The sequence below is a fragment of the Rhinoderma darwinii genome, chromosome 3 (assembly GCF_050947455.1).
Source record: "Rhinoderma darwinii isolate aRhiDar2 chromosome 3, aRhiDar2.hap1, whole genome shotgun sequence".
Lineage (NCBI taxonomy): Eukaryota > Metazoa > Chordata > Amphibia > Anura > Rhinodermatidae > Rhinoderma > Rhinoderma darwinii.
Window position 1 is genome coordinate 100,936,694 of NC_134689.1, and position 25,741 is coordinate 100,962,434.

The following is a 25,741-nucleotide window of genomic DNA, read 5'->3' on the forward strand; positions in this document are numbered from 1 at the left end:
GCAATACAAAGGCTGTTTCTAACCGATCAGATGCCGCAGTCACTATTGACCGCGATATCTAAATGTCGACTGTAACATACTGCCAAATCGCATGTTCTGCGGAGCGGGCTCAGCCCACTCCATATTCCCCTGCCCGGCCTCCGCCGTATATATATGGCTGATGTCGGTAAGGGGCTAAATGATACCAAATTATGAGTGAAACTTCTGTATATTATTATTATAGAAAAATGCAAGCAAATGATAGAGTACAGGACATGGACAGCCCTCTTTAAATCCAGACAGATAAGTTCTGTGGAAAATAGGTGAACATGCTATTGCTATTTGTTCTGGCAAAACAATGGACACCATGACAGAATCTGACTGACACAATTATGTCAATGGGGTCTGTCAGACTCTGTTGGTGTCCATCGCGAAACAGATCTGTCACAGTTTAAATTCTGTTTTTCTGCTCATATAACAAAACAAAAAGAGGGAATTCAAAAGGCAGCCTAAAATCATCAAGACTTTATTATCAGAAGGTACTGCACATTTAATGACTTTAAAGAGGCTCTGTCACCAGATTTTGCAACCCCTATCTGCTATTGCAGCAGATAGGCGCTGCAATGTAGATTACAGTAACGTTTTTATTTTTTAAAAACTAGCATTTTTGGCCAAGTTATGACCATTTTTGTAGTTATGCAAATGAGGCTTGCAAAAGTCCAAGTGGGTGTGTTTAAAAGTAAAAGTCCAAGTGGGCGTGTATTATGTGCGTACATCGGGGCGTTTTTAATACTTTTACTAGCTGGGCTTTCTGACGAGAAGTATCATCCACTTCTCTTCAGAACGCCCAGCTTCTGACGGTGCAGATCTGTGACGTCACTCACAGGTCCTGCATCGTGTCGGCCACATCGGCACCAGAGGCTACAGTTGATTCTGCAGCAGCCTCAGCGTTTGCAGGTAAGATCGACTTACCTGCAAACGCTGATGCTGCTGCAGAATCAACTGTAGCCTCTGGTGCCGATGTGGCCGACACGATGCAGGACCTGTGAGTGACGTCACAGATCTGCACTGTCAGAAGATGGGCGTTCTGAAGAGAAGTGGATGATACTTCTCTTCAGAGCGCCCAGCTAGTAAAAGTAGTAAACACGCCCCGATGTACGCACATAATACACGCCCACTTGGACTTTTACTTTTAAACACACCCACTTGGACTTTTGCAAGCCTCATTTGCATAACTACAAAAATGGTCATAACTTGGCCAAAAATGCTCGTTTTTTAAAAATAAAAACGTTACTGTAATCTACATTGCAGCGCCTATCTGCTGCAATAGCAGATAGGGGTTGCAAAATCTGGTGACAGAGCCTCTTTAATATCAGTTCTAGCTGAAAGCTAAAGATGTCAGCAGCAATATTTAATTGGCGCTTGAGAGAGTAGATAAATAAGTGAATGGAATTACCGCTTAGATGTTTACACTGGAGTGGTAGATGCAATGCTGCCCACAAGTTGCGCAATTTTGCTGCCTTTGATGCCTTTCTTGAAAAAAATTATATTACAGGTTATTATGAGTATTAGATTCCAGATATGGGACATTGCCATATTTGGAGACAGGGAGGAATTTTTCCCATAATGAGGAAATTAACATCCACCTCAAGGGGGTTTTGGCTTCCTCTGTATTAACACGGTAGGATTATAAGTTAGACTTGATGGACCTGTGTCTTTTTTCAACCTTATAAACTATGTAACTATGTATTGCATGTGCTACTTTATAGTTTATGTACTATAAGAAGTCATTAATTTTTAAAGTTATATGAATAACTGCATTTGCCAAATCTGGAAACTAGATGGACCCAACTAACTCTTTAAAGCATACCTAAACCTTTCAGGCGACCTTTTGGAATTAGGCTGTTTGATGCGTGTAAATAAGGAATAAAACTATTTCTAGCCATTATATGACTTGTATCCTGCATTTTTTTTTCTGCAGGATGTATCTCTTATTCTTAGTGTTCCCTGAGCTCAGCTACAGAGTAGGAAGAGACGGTGTTGCTATTATGTCTCCCATGAGATCCTGCTCCACTATCTCCATCTATCACACATACACACATATAGGAGTAGTAGCAACATGGAGGAAACTATGCAGCAGTAATGAGCAGTGTAGCTGTGAATCCACCACTGGGGTGAGATAAAATATTTCCTAGGAAGTTGCAACAGCATCTGTATCCATGTCTCTGCCTCTGTCTTCCTCCAGCAGATCCCTCCTCTTCCTCTCCCTCCCCATAGACCTATTTGGGAGAATGTAACCTGATTCCTGTGTACAAATTTTATCAGTAAATATAGTGAGTAAACATCTAAAGATGCGAGGTGGAGGGCATGAGAACTCTGATAAGTGGAGAAACAAGCTTTTTTCTGTAATAAGATTTTATTATAAACTTTCTTATATAAGTTTAGTTACTCAATAATGGAATTCACTCTAACAATGTTGCCTGAATTTTAAGTAAGGATCCTGTTGGCAAACAAGATATTAAGAGTCTGGGTTGTGGTAGTCAGCAATGCATAATTTCTTGTATTCTGGTGATATACACATATACATCAAAGGAGCCAGTTCAGTCATGCTTTAAATAATGACATTTTGCAAGTGTCATTTCTCCCATCATGGATAGTAATTCTCCCAAGTGTGGTAGCGGAAAAATGACACTTAACGTTCCTGAATGTATCATCCAATGTGTACCCTTGCAGCCTCCTATTTCTTGGACACACAGGCAGTCTGGATTTATGTTATTATGGTGTTGTCACTTCTGTTAAGATGCTCAATTGACCTAAATATCTGATAGGAGAGGGCAGACTGTGGATAGAAGAATGCCCTACTCCATTCTCATCTTTTTTAGCTAGGCCCATCTGTGAAGGTTGAAATGTTGATCTGTGAGCCCCCCAAAATGTCAGCTGTGGGTACCAATCATTGTAATCGTTTTGTTTCTACTCTTTATTTCAAAGACAACCTAGTAATGGTGTTTTACTTTAAGTTTACACATATTATTATTTTTAGATTAGTTAAAATATAGTTAAAAATATAGTTTATACACACTAGATTACAGTTTCTGGATCTGGATAAATAATGCTTAAACTTGCAAAGTAACTAGCGGTGGTAATTAAAATTCCATCCTGAAAAATCTGGCTTTAATTATTCATACAGTTCAGTTGTGTGCATATCATGTTGATTTTTGTAGGCTTTAGCTTTTAACACAGAATTATAGATAACGCTTCTTTTCCTTCTTATATAGCCTCCCACCCTCTTGACCTTTAGATATTTTTTATCTGAATGCAGAATTCAAAGAGAGGATGCCATCAGTATGTAACCAAAGCAGACGATATTCATAATTGCGGAGGCCAGTAGTTCAGCCTGAGTGTGCGTAGCACGGCTAAATAAACAATTTAGATAGAACAGTAAACCATTTTAGACATACTGATCCTTGGACTGTACGATTTCTAAGTCGTTTCACAAATACTGTAAAAGTTCAAAGATAGGTTGAATCTATCCCTTTCATAATGTGTTTTTCTTAACCTTTTTTTAGTAATTTTGGAAATGCATTGCTTTACTTATCCTGGGCTGAGTTACAGCATGTTTTATAGCATATTCTCATCCAGAGATACATCTACAATTCTGCAAGGTATTGAGCTCAAATCTGTCAGCATGCCCTGCTTGTTCTGTGTGTATACGGAGTTTGATCTTGTGATTTTCATGCTGGAAAGTGTAGGCAGCACAGGGCATAGAAGTACAGGACATCATCAGTCCATCAAAAGTGCTAGAGGTATGTCAAAAGATTCTTAAAGGGTTATGGTTGAAAGGATGCCCTAAGGGTATGTTCACACGGCCTATTTACGGACGTAATTCGGGCGTTTTTGCCCCGAATTACGTCTGAAAATAGCGCCTCTATAGCGCTGACAAACATCTGCCCATTGAAAGCAATGGCAGACGTTTGTCTGTTCACACGAGGCGTAATTTACGCGCCGCTGTCAAATGACGGCGCGTAAATAGACGCCCACGTCAAAGAAGTGACCTGTCACTTCTTTGGCCGTAATTGGAGCCGTTATTCATTGACTTCAATGAATAGCAGCGGCAATTACGTCCGTAATTGACGCAGCGTTCAAGCGCCTGCACATGCCGTTACGGCTGAAATTACGGGGATGTTTTCAGGCTGAAACATCCCCGTAATTTCAGCCGTAACGGACGCCCTCGTGTGAACATACCCTAAAAATAAGCTGATCACAGAGTGTTCTAGTACAGGGATCCCATGCTCAGATATAATTTGGAAACCCGGCAGTGTTTTGAAAGGAAATTTCCAGCATTAGAAAAAAAAAGATTTGTTTTTTTTCAGAAACGGTGCCACTCTTCTCCATGGCCTGTCTGGCATTGCAGTTCATTTTCAGTCAAATGTATGGGCTGAGCTGCAATACCATGCACAGCCTATTGACCAAAGTGGCAATGTTAAACCAAAGTGGCATTCTTTCTAACTCTGGACAAGCCCTTTAATTCCTTTAGGGTCAGTTCACACAGAGTAATTTGGCGCTGATTTTAAAGCAGAAACCGCTTTGGAATCAACGCCAACTAACGATCTAAATTGTCCCCCATTCATTTCAAGGCCAAGTCATTCTTTTACCGGGCAGCTTTTGGCCGCTCACAGGAAGAAAAAAAAAAAAGCAGCATGTGCTTTCTTTCCACGGTTTCCACCTCTGACCTCCAATTGAAATCAATAGGAGGCAAAAAAAATCTGTGATGAACATTTCTGAGCACTTTTTGCTGCGTTTTTTTGCTTGTAATACTTGAATTAGCTTCAGTAGCCATGGCAAAATACGCTAAGAAGAACGCAGAAAGAGGAGGCAGTTCAAAATGTATTTGTGCATGCAAAAAAACTCTGTGTGAACAGGGCCTTACAGCACTGCCGCATGGGAAATTAAGCATTATATTGTTTCCATTGTAATCAAGTAACGCATGGATGTGTGGGGTCCTCTAGACTCACTCTATCCAATCTCTGTTTCTGATAAGTCATGGTGGTCACAAATTACCTGCAAAGTATTTAGAAAGATACTAAACTTTACTTTTATGTACATTATATCAATATAAAAACTGTAAAATTATGTTCATATTTCAAACTGAATTTGAAATATTTTTGCACTTGTTTGGAGTTGTGCATGACTTCATGAAATAAGTAGACTATCAGGTTATATTTTAGAACACTGACATTTGTCAGAATTGGGATTTTGCTCAAATCTTATTGGTCTTACAACAGGGCCCCAAAGACATGGATCCAAAAATGACTCAAGACCAGTCACTGAACGATTCTGAAGCAGCCAGCAAATACTCCAGATGTAACTGAATCTAATCGAATATCTGCGGAAAGCTGAATCAAGCAGTTAGGAGAAAATATCTGTAAATATTTAATCGAATGTGTCTGAGCTGCAATACCAGACACAGCCCATGGACAAGAGTGGCAATATTTCGGGGGGAAAATGCAGACTCATAGATTAGCATTCTGCTTTGAGTTAAATAGAATAATATATTAGTTGTCTGCACCCGAGCCAAGTGCATACACCTACAACTATGTTCAAGTGCTGTTCACATTCAGTACCATATGTGACTGCGGTATTTGTGATCTATAGAACTATGTGTGACATTCCTGCATTCCGGTTCCGTTTCGTTTAAGGCAACCAATTCTTCAATACTTTACACATTAGTTCATGGATATCCAGCCAAAGTACAATACAAAAAAAACACCTAATCCAGTGCGAAATCTATGAATAAGGCTATAGTGTTCATGCATACCTATTGGTGATTTTGTATTATTATATTTATTCGATTATGCCGTTTATTAAGCTCTTGATCCCCTGAAATAATAGTATTCCATATCATATACATTGTAAGAAAGAGGAAAAGTCTACTATTGTAATAATATATTTCAGTGAGATGTTTACATAAAATATCTTACAGTTAGAAATATATATTGCAATAGAGCCTCCAACCAGAAGCACATACTACAACCAATACCTTATCGACGTTATGGACTAGTCAGGTCCATGAAAGTCCCATGAGGGTTAATATTAAGGAAGACCAGTGTTACCATGGAAAATTCCTTGTATCACATCAGTCGCTGGCAATATGTTAACATAAAACTGTGTGACTCTTGAAAATGGAAACATGAGGTTAGTCAGTTAGAAAACAACAAAGAAAGTCAAAGATCTTGTGGACTTTAATTATCCTATAAGACGTCGAAGATCTGAATGATGATAGGTCGCTACCACAGATGAAACCAATTATGGTATTAGAAATAGCTTCTTATACAATTTATTACTAACCTTTGGAAAGCGATGAGATAAGGTTGAAAGTCTCTCTTTATGTAGCATAGTTAATTTATTATCTGAGATGCAAATGTATACTAACATTTAATATATCTGATAGCCCCAAGGGAGTAACAACAGTGATGTATTTCAAGATTTTCTTAGGAGCAGAGTATAAGAACTATTTTCATGCAACTCTCTTGAAACTGTTTTCTAACTTTGATGATAAACTATAGTTAAGATGACTGTTGTAAAAAAACTTCAAGTAAAAAGTTGGGAAAGTAGAAAGCAAAATATACGCTGCGGAATAATACGGCCTTTGTCATCCATAACTGTGCCCCCATTAAGTTGCCACGGCTTAATATGCTTTAGAATATTTAGTTGCCATTCTATGTATTTTAGAGATGAGAATATATAAAGAAGTCCTATAAAGAAGTCTATGGGAAAAACAGCAGGAAAAAAACGCCATACCTAGAGCATGCTGCATTTAAAAAAAAAAAAACACTACTGACCTAAAAATTCAACAAAAGGCCAGAAAACACTACAAACAAAAAAATCATTGTTTGTAGTATCTTTTAAATCTTACTGTAAACTTTCAGCTAACATCTGAACACAGCTTTTTTAGCCGCCTCCCTCCCCAAAAAAAAATATTCAGGGAAAAAAACGTAAGGGAAAACATCAGAAAAAACACAGAGTTTTTCCCAAAAACACTATGAGGGAATTGGCAAAAGATGGCTGTACACAAGTATTGTGGTGTTAAAAGGTCACAAATTATGGCGCATTCAATAATTGAGCAATTTCTTGTGACTTTTTTCCAGTTTACTTTTTTAAAAAGTGGGTGGATCATCGCATCAAGGGGTGGGGCCAACCAAGGCTCAACAAATTTACTATAATTATTCCAGAAACTAGCATTAATATAACGGAAATCTACGGCAGCTCATAGCTGGCGTAGATTTTCCTTTCTAGCACACGGGCAGCAGACTCAAGTTGCATCTTTTTCCAGCAGCCTATATTCTAATACCTTATTCACACGAATGGCATAATCAGCCCAATGGCCCCATAAAAGTCAATGGATCAGTTTTTAACGGACATTTTTCAGAAATCAATCCTTATTCAAAACTGATTCTGGCCTTCACAAGAGGACTTCCAGGCACAGCACTACTTTAAGCACTGAGCCCGAGGAAGCCCTTGACGTCACTGTCCATATATGTCGTCAGCAACGCTCTGGCCGGGGATTCCGCTCCAAGAGTTAACAGTTAATTCAGAGATATGCTTTACAGCAGCCACATGGACCTTAGAAAACGATGTTCTGGAGATGACGAAGTGATATCTATGGGAGAGTGTCCTAGGCATGCTCTGTCACCTGTGCAGAGCTCATTGTGCAGAAAGAGTTAGAAGGGGAGCAGTGTCTATCACCTATTGTTAATGGCGGATCCTGTGTTATATATATATTGAGGTGTTACCTTTCGGGCAACCTTTCGTTGGTTTTGTAAAAATTAGATTGGCCTCCATTTTGCCACAATTTGTGCGCCGCAAACCCCAAAAGTTTTACATTTTGGCAAATGCAAAACTTTTTGGAAAATCGTACCAAATTCGATATGCGTAGAATCACGTCGCTCATCTCTAGTCTCAGGTCTATAATTTCATTGCTTTGATCATCTAATAGGAAAGCTATGTGTGACCTAGGCATCATTTATTTACCAGTCTTAGACAAAAAGCTCCAAACTTATTGATGTGAGTAGAATTGTAATTGGAGACATTTATAGGACCATGTTTGCTTCATTTTGGGCAACTAACAAAGACTGAAGTTGAAGGCAGAGGGAATGTAGTACAGATGATAGGGTTATAAATGGTGACAGTTTATTTTTGGACTTAAGGTCGACTATTTTAAGAAGCAGGTCACACTCATCATCCTCTCTTTTTATTTTAGCCTTTTAGCAGGCCTGAATAAAAATGCCTCATAAATCAGGGTATGCATTCAATAAGATATAGGCATTAGAAACTGAAGTAGAACTGATTTTAAAGTATTCAGTTATAGCTGACCGAAACTTGATTTAGCTTCCATAGGGAGGGAGAAAGGGAAGTAAAAAACTCTTCAAGATTTAAGGAAACAGGGGCATGGTCGGTTCAGGTGGTATTACATATGGATGTGGTGGAAGCTTGCATGAGTCTTCGTCTGTGAACTAGGAATAGGTTAATTCTAGAATATGATGAGGTGAGGAAGAAAGAAGGTATAGACCCTTTGCCTCCCATGCTGGAACCTCCACACATCGTACAGTCCTTCTTCTAATAACAGAGAAGAGAGGGCAGGTAGTAGTGTCAAGATCTTTACCTAATATGACATTAAAGTCACCTTCGACAATGAAAATTATTTTATTTCAAGACGGAACTTGTCGTTGGCGTTCGTTGCAAAAGCAAAAACATTCAAAATGTGTACGTAACAATGTTAATATCACATATTATACCCATATATCTACCTTGGGGGTCACTTTCCAGAGATTTCAAAGAGATTACAACTGAGTTTTTTATTGGGATCATTATGCCTTTTTGCGTCTAGTGGAGCAAGATGCAATAAAGATATGAGAGAAAATTGCATTTTAAAATTTAGGAGTATTGTCTTCATGGTAATGGGTTTCCTAAACAAACAGAATGTTACGCTTTAGAAGTACCACAGGAGACTTCTTTTAGAGGGGGGTGTTTAAGCCACTCGCATTAATTGATGTAATTCGTAAAAACCATAGTTACAATAAAGGCTAGTATGTGCTAAGGACATGTACAAGAGCCAGAAGGTGACAAATTGGAGTAGCAGGTCTGGTCTTTCTTTTGGACATGTTGAGCGCTCGGACCGTTCACCCATACTGTGGGTAGGAAGTATTAAAAATATTCAAAAATGTCCTGCCATTTTGTGCATGCAACACCTATGCAGACCTACAGATGTAGCCGTCTTTATCTTGACTTTTAACGCATTAAATACACAGTGGCATGATCCTTTATCTTGACTTTTTTAATGACTTTTCAATGGCTTTTGTTGTGCTGCATAAAGTTATCCATGGATAAAAATTACAGACAAACCCTGTGTGTAGTCTGATTCTGCGGTCCTGGGTTATTCCATTTCTCTGCCATCTCTTCTTGCCAACCAACAGACAGTAGAAGATTGTTCAGATAGAAGGAAGAAACACATGACTGCAGGATCTGACTACACCCAGGAGTTTTAAAAAATCTGAAACTTGCCCATAAATATTAAATAAAACCAAAGGGTATTAATATAACCACAGTTTGGATGGCCTAACTCTACTTCCACCTAGGCACTGAATTTGTTGGATGGGCGGTGCAATATCCGAAAATATATCAGGAGATCTGATTTTACCTGCACCAGGTGGAAAGTACCGTCACTAACAAAAAAAATGTTTGCTTCGTCATTTTTGAACACTATACAGTATGTCATATTAATAAGGAAAGAACCTTCCCCAAATTTATGCTGCAGATAAGCTGCAGCAAAATAGGCAGAATAACCACATACATTACTTACTATAATGTTTTAAATTATTATATGTTTGTTATTCAGCGCAGCATACCAGACTGATTTTATATGTACCTAGATTTTATATGTACCAGCAGTACTACTTCGAAAATGGACATTGTTACATTGATCCCTGCCTCATGTGGAGAATCCACATGAAGTTCCTTACAGCCAGCCATAAATAGTTAGATATCTCACAGCAGGATTTCTTTAATGTGATAAAAGGAAAGGATCACAAGGAGATTTTCCAACATGTTCTGACATCCAGAGGCAGCCTATAGCACCTTGCCACGTGGTCCAATTCTAGCTCAATCTATGAATTGAACAAGACGTCACAAAAATGTAAATTTGACTAGAGACTGAAACATTTTACCTACACTGATACATTGAAGCAAACAATCAGAGCAAGAGAGAGATTGTAGCTGGAATTGAGAAGAAAACTCTCAGGTAAGAGTTTTAGCACTGTATGGGTTCTCTGGGGCCTCTCGATACAAGGAATATTCTCATTCACTGACAACAAACAGTATCTAAATGTGGTACCCTTCTATGCTGTCGGGTGACTTAGTGGCATCCAAAGAGCAAGTAACCCTCTCCCCCAGATTTACAGGCAACTAGAGATTTAAATATAACCGGTGTATGTTCATAAAAGCAAACCTAACTGGCATAGGTTTTTAATAACTGTAATAAATGTAGAGCCAGTTTAAGCTTTGGCAATCATCATCAGCAGATGTCCCACTTTTTCTCCATCACCATAATAACGTGGCTGGGGAAATAAGCTTAGTTTTGGATACTTCTAGAACATGGGCATTATAGGCATCTTGTGCCTCCTTCCAAGTCTTCATAGACACCTCGTCTCTGGTTGGAACAAAGGCTTCTTCAGTAACTTGAACCCTATGTTGCAAGAATTCCCCAAATTGGCATGTTTTCAGTTTTGCTCTACTGACTAAATGAATGAGGACACCCCTCAGACAAGCCTTCATGGCATCCCGCATGATCCATGAGGAAGCTTACCCCATATAATGAGTAAAATAATTTCGGACATCAATAGTTACTTTGGATACCTCAATCAACAGTAGCAAAAAAAGGTTAAATGACCATAGCTGTTTATGAGTGATATTATTCTGTAAAAGATTTAAACTCAATAACAAGGGATAATGATTTGACAGCACCCTGGGTAAATATTCCACCAAACCCACCTGCAATGCTTTTTCTGTATTTAAGACCATGTCAATATGTGAAAGCATATTATAGGAGCAAGAATAGAAGGAGTCTTGTCGAACCCGTGGGTTGTGGGCTCGCCAAATATCCACCACTGACACTTCCGAGTAGCATTCTAAATTTACAAGGAAGACTATCTTCTGTTGCTTAATCAGCTTTATATATATCCCGGTGTGGATGTATTATATTACTAAAATCCCCCATAATAAGGAAATTAAGATCGGTACTTGACAAACCATTGTATCTTATCCTCTCAGACTTCTTAGTCTTCTTGTAACAAGATCAGTGCCACAGGATTGGGAGACAACTGATGTGGTACCAATATATAAGACGGTGGAACCAGGTAACTACCGTCCAGTGAGTTTGACATCTGTGGTATTTAAAACATTTTAAGGTATTCTAAAAGTTGAATTGCAAAAGTATTACGGTGTGAATAATCCAATAACTGATAACCAGCATGAATTCATGAAAAACAGGTTGTGCCTAACCAATATGCTTGGTTTCTATGAGGAGGTAAGTGCAATCTGGATGTTGGTCATGCAGCTGATAAGATATATATGGATTTTGCAAAAGCATTTGACACTGTATCACATTACAGCCTTGCACTGACGTTACAGAGGCAGGGACTGGGGCTCCATGTATGTACATGGGTAAAGAATTGGTTATGGTACAGAAAACAAAGTGTCATTGTAAATGTTACATACCAAAAATGTCAGCAGTGGTGTACCACAAGGATCTGTGTTCGGCCCAATTCTTTTTAATCTCTTTATTAATGACCTTAAGGTTGGGATTGATAATAAAATCTCAGGTTTTGTCAATGATACAAAACTTTGTAGTGTACATTAAACCCAGCTTGATTGTAAAATATTTCAGAAAGACCAAGATTTCAATGTTGATAAATGTAAAGTAATGCACCTAGGCCGCAGGAATAATGAATATACATTAAATGAAACAAAACTGGGGATCACAGAACAAGAGAAGGACCTGGGTATTCTTGTTACAAGAAAGGTAAACTGCAAAACTTAATGTCAAGCAGCAGCTGCAAAAGCTTTTTGGTGTAAGAAAAGATTTAAAAAAACTATGATTCAAATGTAATATTACCTTTCTATAAATCCCTAGTAAGACCACATCTTGAATATGGGATTCAGCTTTGGGCTCCACATTGCAAAATATATATAGGAGAGCTGGAGAGTGTTCAAAGGCATGCGACTAGATTATTGAATGGGATGGGAGGTCTCTCTTAGGGCATGGCCAGACGTGGCGGAATTGCTCTGGAATTCCGCTGTGGCCAGTCCGCTGCGGAAATCCGCAGCGGATATTTTCTCCATTGCTTTCCACTGCTTTTTAGTTAGGTTCGTGCACACGTTGCGGAAAAATCCGCTGCGGACCATAGGCTTCGGTGCAGAATTTGGTGTTCGCAGCATACACTGGCTGTTGCGGATGTGTAGCGGACTTGTTGCGGACTCATTGCGGAATTTCTCCATTGACTTCAATGGAGATTCAAAATTCCGCAATGAAATACGCAGATGTTATGTGTGTTGCGTAGCGTATTGGTTTTACGAACATGATATTTCTTCATTCTGCCTGGACCTTTGTATTTCTAGGTCTATAGCCAGACTGAGGCCCCATGCACACTAACGTAAAAACGCCCGTAATCACGGGCTGTTATTACGGCACGGGCAGGCCCATAGAAGTCAATGGGGCTCCCGTCATTACGGGGGACTACGTGTGTGCACCCGTAATTACGGGAGTGTTGCTAGGCGACGTCAGGAGATAGTCACTGTCCAGGGTGCTGAAAGAGTTAAACGATCGGCAGTAACTGTTTCAGCACCCTGGACAGTGACTTCCGATCACAATATACATGGTGGGCCATTTATATGGATACACCTAAATAAAATGGGAATGGTTGGTGATATTAACTTCCTGTTTGTGGCACATTAGTATATGGGAGGGGGGAAACTTTTCAAGCTGGGTGTTGACCATGGCGGCCATTTTGAAGTCGGACATTTTGTATCCATCTTTAGTTTTTTCAATGGGAAGAGGGTCATGTGACACATCAAACTTATCGAGAATTTCACAAGAAAAACAAAGGTGTGCTTGGTCTTAAAGTTACTTTATTCTTTCATGAGTTATTTACAAGTTTCTGACCACTTATAAAATGTGTTCAAAGTGCTTCCCATTGTTTTGGATTGTCAATGCAACCCTCTTCTCCCACTCTTCACACACTGATAGCAACACCGCAGAAGAAATGCTAGCACAGGCTTCCAGCATCCGTAGTTTCAGTTGCTGCACATCTCGTATCTTCACAGCATAGACAATTGCCTTCAGATGACCCCAAAGATAAAAGTCTAAGGTGGTCAGATCGGGAGACCTAGGGGGCCATTCAACTGGCCCACGACGACCAATCCACTTTCCAGGAAACTGTTCATCTAGGAATGCTCGGACCTGACACCCATAATGTGGTGGTGCACCATCTTGCTGGAAAAACTCAGGGAACATGCCAGCTTCAGTGCATAAAGAGGGAAACACATCATCATGTAGCAATTTCAGATATCCCGTGGCCTTGAGGTTTCCATTGATGAAGAATGGCCCCACTATCTTTGTACCCCATATACCACACCATACCATCAATTTTTGTGTTCCAACAGTTTTGGAGGGATCTATCCAATGTGGGTTAGTGTCAGACCAATAGCGGTGTTTTTTTTGTTAACTTCACCATTCACATAAAAGTTTGCCTCATCACTGAACAAAATGTTCTGTGTAAACTGAGGGTCCTGTTCCAATTTTTGTTTTGCCCATTCTACAAATTCAGTGCGCCGATCTGGGTCATCCTCGTTGAAATGCTGCAGCAGCTGGAGTTTGTAAGGGTGCCATTTGTGAGTAGCTAATATCCGCCCGAAGGGATGTTCGACTGATGCCACTCTCCAGTGACATGCGGCGAGTGCTACTCTGTGGGCTCTTGCTGAATGAAGCTACGACAGCCACTGATGTTTCTTCATTAGTGACAGTTTTCATGCGTCCACATTTGGGCAATTCCAACACTGAACCAGTTTCACGAAACTTGGTAAGCAGTTTGCAAACTGTAGCATGGGAGATGGGTGGTCTCGTAGGGTGTCTTGCATTGAAATCTGCTGCAATGACCCGGGTACTGCGTTCACCAGACATCAACACAATTTCTATTCGCTCCTCACGTGTTAACCTCTGCGACATGTCAATTGCTGTAAACAAAAAGAAGCTTGTAAATAACTCATGAAAGAATAAAGTAACGTTAAAACCAATCACACCATTGTTTTACTTGTGAAATTCTCGATAAGTTTGATGTGTCACATGACCCTCTTCCCATTGAAAAAACTGAAGTTGGATACAAAATGTCCGACTTCAAAATGGCCACCATGGTCAACACCCAGCTTGAAAAGTTTCCCCCCTCCCATATACTAATGTGCCACAAACAGGAAGTTAATATCACCAACCATTCCCATTTTATTTAGGTGCATCCATATAAATGGCCCACCCTGTAGATCAACGTGTTAAAAAAATAGAAGTTCCTACTTACCGAGAACTCCCTGCTTCTTCCTCCAGTCCGGCCTCCAGGGATGACGTTTCAGTCCAAGTGACGGCTGCAGCCAATCACAGGCCAATCACAGGCTGCAACGGTCACATGGACTGCCGCGTCAACCAGGGAGGTCGGGCTGGATGTCGAAAGAGGGACGCGTCACCAAGACAACGGCCGGGTAAGTATGAATTTCTTTGACTTTTACTAGGGAAAGGGCTGTCCCTTCTCTCTATCCTGCACTGATAGAGAGAAGGGAAGTACTCTTCACCTGAATATGCAACGGCTAATCCGCATCAATTTACTGCACATTTTAGGCAAAGCCGCAACAGAATCTGCAATGCAGATTATGTGCGGCATTGATGAGGACAGTGTCCGCAGAAATACGCCACGTCTGGCCATGCCCTTACAGTGAAAGGCTAGAAAAATTGAACTAATTCAGGTTGAAAAAAAAGATGCTTTCGAGTTGACCTTATTAACATGTATAAGTATATGTGTGGTCAATACAAAGAACTAGCATATGATTTATTTTTTTCCCAAGGACTTTATAAAGGAACAGTGCACATTCATTGCATGTAAAGAAAAGGTGTTTCAGACATCAATATAGAAAAGAGTTCTTTAGGGGTAGAGAAGTCAAACTATGGAATGTCCTACCCCAAGAGGTAGTAATTGCAGAGACTATGTCAGCATTTAAAATAGGACTAGTGGCTTATTTAATGCCAACTGGCATTGAGGATTATAATTAATCTAGCAATGAATGATGTATAATTGATCTGAGAAAAGTTGCACTTGATGGACCTGTGTTTTTCTTCATTCTATGTAACTATATAATAGGGATATTTGAAATCTCATTCACAAATGTCATGTAAGCTCGCATAGCCATGTTACTACATGGGCCAGTATATAAATAGCTATCAACAGAAAATGTTGTCTATACATTTTCAGTGCATACAGACATACCTGCCGTCAGAATCAATCTTGCTAGTTAAACATTCAATTGGTATATTTTTGTGTACTAAAATACTAATTAACGCCTTGCATATCCCAAATATATAGATTTGACGCTATGGCTCATCCACGATCTGTGTATTTGAGATACTTTCTCTTTGTCTCTGTGAGACAAATAATGGCCGGCAGGTCAGATAGTTAAACACAGCAGCTCTTTTACTAGCTTCCCCCAAGCTTCGCACATTCCACGACAACAGTTTAGCTGAATTAGCCATGTTCACCCTTTAGAAATTGACTTTTCAAATACCATTTAAGGCCTAATGCACACGACTAAAGTGGTTTTGTGGGCCACAAAACCACGGATCCGTTGCTGTTCTTTTGTCTGAAAAAAAACTTTTGTTGTGCATCCGTGCGTCAACAGGATTCATGGAGCCGCAACAAAAAAAAGTTGATGTGACCAGTTTGTGAAGACGCATATCCGAACCAGAAAAATGACTTTCGGTCCCAGCACGGATCCGTGAAAACCAGGGCCGTGTGGATGGGGTTCATAGAAATGAATGGGTCCGCAATTTATCCTCAAAAATTCAGATAAATTGCGGACACAAAAGCACTGTCGTGTGCATGAGGCCTAAGTAATATTTCTATCTGAAAATATGGACGCAAAATGAATGCAAGACATATTACCAAAAATTAGAGAACTAAATAAATGAGCAGTACGTAAAATACTGTGAAAGTAAAAAAAACGAAACAAAACAAAGTTAGAAATTCAGAAAAATCACATTGTCAGCTTACGACATTTAAGCAGACCGAGGCACAAGTTCTCTATGAAATGGACAAGTAGCAAGTCTCAATTTACAATTCTGTAAGGCATCATCACGGAGGAACCCCGCTTTTGTAGAGTAGTATTTATTATTAATACCCCGCTTTTGTAGAGTAGTATTTATTATTAACACTATAACATATCTCCAAACAAACTCCCCAGGGGCACAACATTTTCAAAATGCGAGAGATCCTGGTGTTCTTACCGTCTCAGTCATTTCTCATCTAAGCGCCTCTCTAGGATTTTCAAAGAACTTGGTTTCCTTCAAGGCAGCGACCCATAGTTTCGCTGGATACATCATGGAATAGGAAATTTGTAGGTTGCAAAGAAGTCTTTTCAAATCCAGGAAATGGGCCTGTCGTTTCTGAACTTCTGCAGAGTAAACAGGGAAAAGGTGATTTTACGTCCATGTATAGCAATATCTGGCATAGTATGGGCCTTGAGAAGTATTGCATTCCTTTCTTTGTAATGCAAAAGTTTAGTAAGAACTGTGCGTGCTGGTGCCCCCAGTGGCAGCAGACGGGTAGGCATCTGGTATGCCATTTCAACGGCATATAGAGGAGACAAAGTTTCAGCACCAAATATAGTTTTTATCCAAGTTTAAAAAAAGTCTGTAGGTTTCTTTTATTGCGCTCAAAAACATTCAAACGTTCAAAGATAAGCAACGTTTTGACACATTGCAGTGGCTAGGTCTTTTATAAGCTGTTTTTTTATAGGCATACAAATTATACTTTGCTCTGTGATTTCTTCAGAAGATGTAAGCAATCAATGTTACTGTCTGGTATAGAAGGGAGATGTATATTGGCGTAGCTATAGGGGTCGCAAAGGTCGCAGTTGCAACCGGGCTCCCATTGCCACACAGCGCTGACCGCGCTTCAATACTAGATCCTTGTTTCGGCATTCACTGTGCCGCGAGCGGCTCGGCGCAGGCAGGCACGATGTAGTGACGTCATCGTGCCTGTCTGCGCTGAGTCACTCACAGCACAGACCAGAGGAGAAAGATTCTACATCCGTCGTGGGAACAGGGATAGGTAAGTAATTATGTTATTATTTTTCTATTAGGTACGTACATATGGGGGCATTATACAGGGTATGGGAGGGGGGCTCATATGGTAGCTGCTGAGGGGGCATTATACTATATGGGGGCATTATACTGTATAGGACAGCTAAGGGGGGCATTATACTGTATGGGGGGCATTATACTGTATAGGACAGCTATGGGGGCACTGTACTGTATGGAGCAGCTATAGGGGGCATTATACTGTATGGGGGTATTATACAGTAGGTGGCAGCTATGGAGGGCATTATACTGTATGGGGGGGCATTATACTGTATGAGACAGCTATGGGGGCATTATACCGTATAGGGGCATTAAACTGTATGGGGCAGCTATGGGGGCCTTATACTGTATGAGACATTATAGTGTATGGTGCAGCTTTGGGGCATTATACTGTATGTGGTAGCTATAGGGGGCATTATACTGTATGCGGGCATTATATTGTATGGAGTGCATTATATTGTATGGTGGCATTATACTGTATGGGACAGCTATGGGTGGCATTATATTGTATGGGACAGCTAAGGGGGCATTATACTGTATGGGGGGCATTATACTGTATGGGACAGCTATGGGGGGCATTATACCGTATGTGGAGCTATGTGAGCATTATACTGTGTGCGGAATTATACAGTATGGGACAGCTATGGGGGCTTTATACTGTATGGGGGGCATTATACTGTATGTAGCAGCTATGGAGGGCATTATACTCTATAGGGGGCAATATACTGTATGGGATAGCTATGGTGGGCATTATACTGTATGGGACAGCTATGGTGGGCATTAAACTGTGTGGGGCATTATACGGTATGGGACAGCTATGGGGCATTATACTGTATGGGGGGTGTTGTACTGTATGTGGCAGCTATGGGGCATTATACTGTATGGGACATTATAGTGTATGGGGCAGCTATGGGGGCATTATACTGTATGGGGGGTATTGTACTGAATGGGGCAGCTATGGGGGCATTACACTGTATGGGACATTATAGTGTATCACGCAGCTATGGGGCATTATACTGAATGTGGCAGCTATGGGGGTATTATACTGTATGGGGGCATTATATTGTATGGAGTGCATTATACTGTATGGGGGCATTATACTTTATGGGGCAGCTACGGGCGGTAATATACTGTGGGGGCAGCTATGGAGGGCATTATACTGTGGGGACAGCTATTGGGGCATTATACTGTGTGGGGGCATCTATGGGGCCATTATACTGTGTGGGAAGCTATGGGGGCATTATACTGTGGGGAGGCAGCTATGGGGCATTATACTGTGCGGTAATCTATGGGGATCATTATACTGTGGAGGCATTCATGGAGTCTGTCGGGCAAGGCGGCTGGGCATAGGCATGCGCAGGGGTCTGGTGATGTTGGGAATGAGTAGGGGAGCCCAAGCTGAATTCTTGCACCAGGGCCCATGAGCCTTTAGCTACGCCCCTGGAGATGTATTTTCATGTACAGAAAGAGCAGGCCAGAGTGCATCAGTATACATCATACTTGTCTCTTCATTAAATGATAGTGCTGCTGGGTTGTTTCTTATTGCCTGTCATTATACAATACCGCCCCTGTAGAACTGCTTGGCATTGTAAACAAAGGAAGCACCATAGCAATGCCCAGCAAAGAATGTTTTCACAATTGGTCTTATTTTACAATGGTATTCTACAATTATAAAAAATGTCACATATGTTAAAACTCCTAGAAAACTTCTAGAATACTTCCATTATTAGAGGTACCGCTTATTTTTGTAGCTTACTACCCAAATTTTGGTCATACATTTTTTGAATGCAAAGCAGTTCTTCAATAGATACCTTTTGGCATCATTCATAGATAGCTTTTTTTTGCTAATATGATGGCCATATTTAACCCCTTCCCGACATGCGCCGTATATATACGGCGCTGTCGGGAGGTGCTTCCCGCAAAGCGCCGTATATATACGGCGCAACGGGAAACGGTCATCGGTGCTAATTGCACCGTGACAAAGTAAATATGGCTGCTGTCCATGACAGCAGGCCATCTCTACTACTCGCCCAGGGTGCCGTTTTGGCCCCCCCGCATCGGCGATCGCTGCTATTGGCCAGTCAATTCTGACCGGCCAATAGCAGGGATTTTTGTTAAAACTGCGCCCTGGAGTCACAGGGCACAGTTAGACAGTGGCGATTGGTGCTGTCTAAGACAACACCCATCGCCACCAACGTCACCTAGGGAGGTGGCAGTGATGCCACCTCTAGGAGCGATCTGATTGGTCGGTCTGTAACGACCGACCAATCAGTGCACCAGGCAGTGTTGTGTACATCGACACTGCTCTGCACGCCGCCATTCCAGTTTGAGGCAGCGTGCAGAGCGGTTGAGAGAGTGTCTGCTGCGGATTTTCTGGAATTTGTAGTGCATCCTGCACTACTGTGTGAAAAATAAGAAAGCCCTTTTGCTGCTTCTGTCTGATCACCTTTATTTTTATTTTTTTGTGATCAGACAGATTTTTTTGGCCCTGTCCCTGTCCTTGGGCCTGTCCCTGCCCTTGGGCCTGTCCCTGTCCCAATCCACCCCCTCCCTGTCCCAATCTACCCCACCCCACCCCCTCCCTGTCCGAGTCCTGTGCCCACTGAGCGCTGATCAGTGACCACCATCACTGATCAGCATCTGTGCTCAATCTTTGGCGCAGGATTTATTTTTTTCTAATTTGCACCATCTCCCTGCGTGCGCCCTGCGGCCACGAAGTGCTGATTAGTGACCGCCATCACTGATCAGCATCCGTGGTTTTTTTTTCCCGCAGGTTTTTTTATTTTTGTCATTTTTTTCCAATTATAAATTTGCACCATCTATCTGTGTGCACCCTGCGGCTACAGATTGCTGATTAGTTATCAGCATCTGTGGTAATTTTTTTACGCAGGTTTTTTTAGGTCTTTTTTTCACCCGCAGCTTTCCATAGTGTGCGCAGCAAGTTAGTTAGACTACAGTTTTTTTTTAGTAATAGATAGCGTCAGTTACTGACGGACGTTCAGTTGCTTTTTTACTGACGTTCGTCCAGTAAATTTTTAGAACCTAGTTTTGCTGTAGCAAGTTAGTTAGACTACAGGTTTTTTTTAGTAATAGATAGCGTCAGTTACTGACGGACGTTCAGTTGCTTTTTTACTGACGTTCGTCCAGTAAATTTTTAGAACCTAGTTTTGCTCTAGCAAGTTAGTTAGACTACAGGTTTTTTTTAGTAATAGATAGCGTCAGTTACTGACGGACGTTCAGTTGCTTTTTTACTGACGTTCGTCCAGTAAATTTTTAGAACCTAGTTTTGCTGTAGCAAGTTAGTTAGACTACAGTTTTTTTTTAGTAATAGATAGCGTCAGTTACTGACGGACGTTCAGTTGCTTTTTTACTGACGTTCGTCCAGTAAATTTTTAGAACCTAGTTTTGCTCTAGCAAGTTAGTTAGACTACAGGTTTTTTTTAGTAATAGATAGCGTCAGTTACTGACGGACGTTCAGTTGCTTTTTTACTAACTGACGATTGTACAGTAAATTCTATTTTTTTTTTTTCCTTTTCTTCTCTTCTTTCTTATCTTCTAATTTCTGTTCACTATACACGTGTAAAAACACCACACATACACACCCCCCCTGTGTAAAAATAAAAGTTGATTACACGTGTAAAAACACCACACAACCCCTTGTAATAAATCAAAATGTCTCAATCGTCCAGAAGGATGTATTCAGTCGAGGAGGCATACGCCATCATTGCCTCTGACACTGAGTCGGCCAGCGAGGGAGAGGAAGAATATGCCCCACTCCTTTTAGTTTCCTCCTCTTCCTCCTCCAGTGATGAGGAACCCCCCCAAAGGCGACCCAGGAGAGCAGCTGAGCCAACCCCAATGATTGATCCCGTGTGGACTCCACTCCCCGAAAATTATGAGCCTCAAATTCCTGATTTTATAGGCAGCTCAGGAATTCAATTTGAGACTGAAGGCCTCACAGAAATGGACTTTTTCAAGGTCTTTTTCTCTGAGGAGTTTGTTAATTTAATGGTGGCCCAGACAAATCTGTACGCCCAACAATTTTTAACCCAAAACCCCACTTCATCATTTGTTAGGTGGACCCCAGTAGATGCAGCGGAGATGATGACATTTTGGGGCCTTGTGCTGCATATGGGACTAGTGAGGAAGCCAGAGCTTAGGCAATACTGGAGTGCGGATATTTTGTACAGCACCCCAATTTACCGCATGGCCATGATCCGGACTCGCTTTGAAGCCATTTTAAAATTCTTGCATTATAATGATAATGCACAGTGCCCGCCCCAGAATGACCCCACATTTGACCGTCTTTTTAAAATCAGGCCACTCATTGATCATTTCTCCACCAAATTTTCACAAGTGTACACCCCCGATAAATATATTTCCATAGACGAGTCCCTTGTTCATTTTAAGGGGAGGCTTAAATTCCGCCAATACCTGCCCAATAAGAGGGCAAGGTATGGAATTAAATTGTACAAAATGTGTGAGAGTACATCTGGGTATACACACAGGTTTAGGGTTTACGAAGGGAAGGACTCTATTATTGAACCCCCAGAATGCCCCCCCGTCCTGGGAGTTAGTGGGAAAATAGTGTGGGATTTGATTCACCCATTGCTGGACAAGGGTTATCACCTTTACGTCGATAACTTCTATACCAGCATCCCACTATTTAAGTGCCTTTCTGCCAGAAGTACTGTAGCATGTGGTACTGTGCGCAAAAATCAGAGAGGTCTCCCTAAAACACTGCTTAGCCAAAGCCTCAGAAGGGGTGAGAGCAGGGAACTATGCAGCGAGAACATGCTGTTCGTCAAATATAAGGACAAGAGGGATGTCCTTATATTGACCACAATTGATGGTAGCGGCAGCACCCCTGTCCCTGAACGAGGTACCACCACAGTGACCCAGAAGCCAAATTGCATCCTGGGCTACAATAAGTACATGGGCGGGGTTGATCTCTCTGATCAAGTACTGAAGCCTTATAGTGCCCTACGGAAAACAAAGACATGGTACAAAAAGCTGGCCGTGCACATTGTACAGATGGCAATGTATAATGCTTACGTACTATCCCGATGTGCAGGCCGGACAGGGACATTCCTTAACTTCCAAGAGGTGGTGATCAAGGCACTTCTATTTGGGAACCAGGCAGGGGAGGGCCCAAGCACATCTGCTGGTAGCGATACTCCACGCATTGTACCAGGGCAACATTTCCCCAATGAAGTGCCCCAAATTTCGAAGAAGAGAAGGACACAAAAAAGGTGCAGAGTGTGTTCCAAAAGGGGAATAAGAAAAGACACTATTTTCCACTGTGAAACCTGCCCCGAAAAGCCAGGCCTGTGTATCAAGGATTGCTTCAAAGAGTACCATACATCCAATAATTAGTAATTTCATAATTCATTAACCCCTTTTATTATGCCAAAAGCAACATTGTGTCCACACACATATCCAGCTAAATCCTAGTTCCAAAAGTCAAATGGCGCTTCTGAGCCCTGCAGTGTGTCCAAACAGCTGTTTATGACCACATGTGGGGTACTGTTTTACTCGGGAGAAATTGCTTTACAAATGTTGTGGAGCTTTTTCTCCTTTAGTCCTCGTGGAAATGAGAAAAAATTAGCTAAACCTACATTTTCTTTGAAAAAATGTAGATTTTCATTTTCACTGCCTACTTCCAGAATTTTCTGCAAAAAAACTGTGGGTTCAAAATGCTCACTATACCACTAGATAATTTCCTCAAGGGGTGCAGTTTCCAAAATGGGGTCACTTGTGGGGGGTTTCCACTGTTTTGGCCCCTCAGGTTCTTTGCACATGTGACATGGCCTCCCAAAACCATCCCTGTCAAATTTGAGCTCCAAATGGCGCTCTTTCTCTTCTGAGCCCTGCCGTGTATCCAAACAGCCGTTTATGACCACATGTGGGGTACTGTTTTACTCGGGAGAAATTGCTTTACAAATTTTGTGGAGCTTTTTCTCCTTTAGTCCTCGTGGAAATGAGAAAAAATTAGCTAAACCTACATTTTCATTGAAAAAATGTAGATTTTCATGTTCACTGCCTACTTCCAATTGTTTCTGCAAAAGATCTGTGGGGTCAAAATGCTCACTATACCCCTAGATAATTTCCTCAAGGGGTGTAGTTTCCAAAATGGGGTCACTTGTGGGGGGTTTCCACTGTTTTGGCCCCTCAGGGGCTTTGCATATGCGACATGGCCTCTGCTAACTATTCCTGCTAAATTTGAGCTCCAAAAGCCAAATGGCGCTCTTTCCCTTCTGAGCCCTGCTGTGTGTCCAAACAGCCGTTTATGACCACACGTGGGGTATTGTTTTACTCGGGAGAAATTGCTTTACAAATTTGGTGGAGCTTTTTCTCCTTTAGTCCTCGTAGAAATGAGAAAATATAAGCTAAACCTACATTTTCTTTGAAAAAATGTAGATTTTCATGTTCACTACCTATTTCCAATTGTTTCTGCAAAAGATCTGTGGGGTCAAAATGCTCACTATACCCCTAGATAATTTCCTCAAGGGGTGAAGTTTCCAAAATGGGGTCACTTGTGGGGGGTTTCCTTGGTTTTGGCCCCACAGGGGCTTTGCATATGCGACATGGCCTCTTCTAACTATTCCTGCTAAATTTGAGCTCCAAAAGCCAAATGGCGCTCTTTCCCTTCTGAGCCCTGCTGTGTGTCCAAACAGCCGTTTATGACCACACGTGGGGTATTGTTTTACTCTGGAGAAATTGCTTTACAAATTTGGTGGATCTTTTTCTCTTTTAGTCATCGTGGAATTGAGAAAAAATAAGCTAAACCTACATTTTCTTAGAAAAAATGTAGATTTTCATTTTCACGGCCTACTTCCAAAAATTTCTACAAATAACCTGTGGGGTCAAAATGCTCACTATACCCCTAGATAATTTCCTCAAGGGGTGTAGTTTCCAAAATGGGGTCACTTGTGGGGGGTTTCCACTGTTTTGGCCCCTCAGGGGCTTTGCATATGCGACATGGCCTCTTCTAACTATTCCTGCTAAATTTGAGCTCCAAAAGCCAAATGGCGCTCTTTCCCTTCTGAGCCCTGCTGTGTGTCCAAACAGCCGTTTATGACCACATCTGGGGTATTGTTTTACTCGGGAGAAATTGCTTTACAAATTTGGTGGATCTTTTTCTCTTTTAGTCATCGTGGAATTGAGAAAAAATAAGCTAAACCTACATTTTCTTTGAAAAAATGTAGATTTTCATTTTCACGGCCTACTTCCAAAAATTTCTACAAATAACCTGTGGGGTCAAAATGCTCACTATACCCCTAGATAATTTCCTCAAGGGGTTTAGTTTCCAAAATGGGGTCACTTGTGGGGGGTTTCCTTTGTTTTGGCCCCACAGGGGCTTTGCATATGCGACATGGCCTCTTCTAACTATTCCTGCTAAATTTGAGCTCCAAAAGCCAAATGGCGCTCTTTCCCTTCTGAGCCCTGCTGTGTGTCCAAACAGCCGTTTATGACCACATGTGGGGTATTGTTTTACTCGGGAGAAATTGCTTTACAAATTTGGTGGATCTTTTTCTCTTTTAGTCATCGTGGAATTGAGAAAAAATAAGCTAAACCTACATTTTCTTTGAAAAAATGTAGATTTTCATTTTCACGGCCTACTTCCAAAAATTTCTACAAATAACCTGTGGGGTCAAAATGCTCACTATACCCCTAGATAATTTCCTCAAGGGGTGTAGTTTCCAAAATAGTGCCACTTGTGGGGGTTTCCACTGTTTTGGCACCGCAAGAGCCCTTCAAACGTGACATGGTGCCTAAAATATATTCTAATAAAAAGGAGGCCCCAAAATCCACTAGGTGCTCCTTTACTTCTGAGGCCTGTGCTTCAGTCCATAAGCACACCAGGGCCACATGTGGGATATTTCCTAAATCTGAAGAACCTGGGCAACAAATATTGAATTGCGTTTCTCTGGTAACACCTTCTGTGTTACAAAAAAAAAGGGATTAAAAATGAATTTCTCCAAAAAAAAATGAAATTTGTAAATATCACCTCTACTTTGCTTTAATTCCTGCGCAATGTTTAAAGGGTTAAGAAACTTTCTAAATGCTGTTTTGAATACTTTGAGGGGTGCAGTTTTTAAAATGGGGTGACTTATTGGGGGTTTCTAATATCTAAGGACCTCAAAGCCACTTCACAACTGAACTGGCCCCTGTAAAAATAGCATTTTGAAATTTTCTTGAAAATGTGAGAAATTGCTGCTAAAGTTCTAAGCCCTGTAACGTCCTAGAAAAATAAAATGATGTTCAAAAAATGCTGCTAAACTAAAGTAGACATATGGGGGATGTTAATTAGCAAAA